The sequence below is a fragment of the Phytophthora infestans genome, genomic scaffold, assembly GCF_000142945.1.
Source record: "Phytophthora infestans T30-4 supercont1.714 genomic scaffold, whole genome shotgun sequence".
Classification (NCBI taxonomy): domain Eukaryota; phylum Oomycota; class Peronosporomycetes; order Peronosporales; family Peronosporaceae; genus Phytophthora; species Phytophthora infestans.
The window spans coordinates 16,139-19,288 of NW_003303080.1; positions in this window are offsets into that span (position 1 = coordinate 16,139).

The following is a 3,150-nucleotide window of genomic DNA, read 5'->3' on the forward strand; positions in this document are numbered from 1 at the left end:
AAAAAAAACGTTTGAGCTGATCAAGGAGGCTGTCGTCTACGGGTCCGGTGCCTCAGTCAGTGAGTCAATCGGTGGAGTCGATGCCTTAGTCGATACCTCAGTCGATGTCTCAGTCGGTGCCTCGGTCAGTGGAGTCGGTGTCTCAATCGGTGGATCACTCGGTGGTGCAACTGACTCAAGTTCTTGAACCCGAACCAATTAATGCTGAATCACCTGAATTTGAGATAGCAAGTCCCGTACGCTCACGAGGCCGCCCAAAGCAGAAGGTCAAAGACTAAGAAAGCGAAGAGGAAAGTAATGTATCTATCCTAACGGCACGAGATGATTCGAATCTTCACGACCATTGCATGAGTCTCAAAACAATTCAGGTCCTCCTTCCACATGAGCCTACCTACACATCATGTCCGGAGCCGCTACGCCAAATCCAGCTAATTGTTTTTGATAAGAAAATGAAGCCCCCAATACCCTACGTGATTTCGCAGCTGCCGGCTAGCAAAGTTATCATTGATTCACAGACATTTCTCATATTTTGACTAAAGAGATACTCCAGCGAGCGAGCAGAAAGGTGGTTACCCTACAAAGAAGCACAAGAAGTTGCCAGAGCTAGACTTTGCAGTGGATGTTCCTGGTCTATTTGTAATCGGGATGCAGACACTAAAAACCATGAAACTATGACACCAAGCAGGCAAAGAGCTTAGCAATATCGAGAGAGCCAATAAATGGATCTTACAAAAATTGATTAGTCAGTGGATATTTCGCCTGCATTCCGGATCGAACAAGATGCAGAATTGGCGTCAAAACTACAAGCGATTCCGGTTTTCTCTGAAAGGGTAAGCACTTTGCATATTTTAAGGATATCAGCAACTGGCACTGTGGATGCATATTTTATAGATTGGGATCGTTGACTTTGCATGCAGATCACTAATTAGTGACACTGCGTTGACAGAGGCAATGGCAAAGCTATTCGGTCAACAAGAGGAAGTCATGACTGTTGACCCAGCGATATGGGGTGCCGTGGGGAGAGGAAATGTGAGCGTTCCAGATGAAGAGCTAAACCGCTTGTTCAGTTGTATAAATAAGTGAATTATATGGCTTCCGGTGAACTGGAACGGCACGCACTGGTGTGGTATCATGATAGACTCAGCTAAGCAAGAATCAAGTACTATGATTCCAAGCGCAGCGGCTACACTGGCACCATGAGAACACTAGCGCACAGACTTGTGCAACACATGCCAACTACACTAGGACGTTACAGAGTGGATCCCGATGTTGCGGATGCTGGAGCTCAACTTATAGCTACAACTGTGGAGTGTACGTTCTGCTTGCATTCGACACGTTCTGTAGTGGAGAAAACACAGATGAATTGCGTATGAAGGCACTGCAGTACCAGCGTTATCGCTACTTTCAGATGTGCATGTGAAACAATAAACTTTGATTAGCTTCAGTTATATAGTTGCTGTCAAGCACATTGCATTGGATACATCACAGAAAGGCTGGATTCGTTCATGAGGTTAACCTCGGCCTTAAAGATGACTTCGCTTTTGAGGATGACTTCGCTTTAAAAACACTAAGTGCTTGTATCCGGATTATACAGCCTATACAAGAAGGGTGATTTTTTTCGTCGGGCACAATCGGACACGTCGGTGGTCGGTCGGTCACAAATGGCTCGTCTTTGTACCTTTCAGTTGGTCACAATAACGCCTACCTTAAAATGTTCTGCCAAAATGCCATTCAATTTAGGGCCCTTGCCACCACCGTTGCAGTGCCCATATTTTCTCTTAGACGTGCTGCAAACGCGCGTTCTCGAAGCACGAGAACAATGCCAGCCTGACGGTGACTGAACTTGTGACGCAAGATTATCAAGGCCCTCCGGGACAATTAAGTACATAAGTTTAGTAAGCGCGCCCTGCTGCGCCAGGGGCAACATTTGCGAGCTCGGGGTCTTCCAACCTCGCTGAGGATACAGTCAACCGACTCAGGAGCGGGATTAATTAAAGTTCTACCAAGTGCAGCGGGGCTGCCGTAGCTTAAGCGTCAGAGGAAGACGTTTGACGCAATGAGTCACTAATGTTAATATCTCTATCCGAAGGACACTTACAGCCCTCGACTAGGGTTCAAAGTTAACAACGTAGCTTTTTTGCTTCAACACCAGAAGTGTTTGACTATTATTGCGGCCAAACCGCCTAGCCGAACGACTCGTACAGTGTACTTGTCGACGTTGATCACGTGATGGTGAATTGTACTTGATCACATCCGATTTAGTCTGATCCTTGCACGGGGCCGCATCTTGCTCGCACAAGCCAATCTTGATGGCGATGTACGCTTTGGTAGCAGTAGGAAACCTCGTAACGAGAGCTGACAAACCTGTGTCGTCAGGTGGGGTCTGTTCAGGTGTAAGTGACACGACAGCGAGGTCGATGAGCTGTCTAACTTCTCCGCCTTGGTCAACAGCTCCAGCTACTTCGCCTCTGTCGGCTTCTCCGTCTTGATCCGCTATGATGAAAAAGGTCAAAATTGTCGTCCGAGTAACGTGTATAAATTAATTATCCCAGTAAATATCCAAATATAGCGACTTCTATAATTGGAAGGCCTTTAAATTTAATTTTTAGTGAATGTCTCAGCCGACACAAATAAAGTAAGTATCTATCCGGAAGAGCACTGTAGCAAGTGAAATATTGACACTAACAGAAGTGTCTATATTGAGACAGTAGGGTATTAAACATGCACGGATTTAGACGTAGCTGCGATCCCTGGTAGACTTTGGATGTACAATCCAGAGAACTCCTTACTATTCGACACAATCGCGAATTTTCAAAATTACTAGGTATCAGCTTTTAAAATGCTAGGATGTGTACAATTACTCGATAGCTACTGACACGTTACTAGCTGTGAGGTCAAGTGACCGAGGAGGCCGTCCCTTCGCCAAAATTGAACTTACCGGTTAGGAACCAATTACCGCCTTTAATTCAGCTCTTGGTTTCGGACGGATTCGGTATGAACCAGAATTACCGATATATTAGGTACACGTGTCTTGTCGCAGTTTTTACTGAGCCCAAAATGTGGATCTTCAACCCTGGGTGGAGCGTCTAATACAAATTATCAGGTCCAACAAAAAGGTATTTAAAATATTAAAAAAAGTGCCCCATTGAA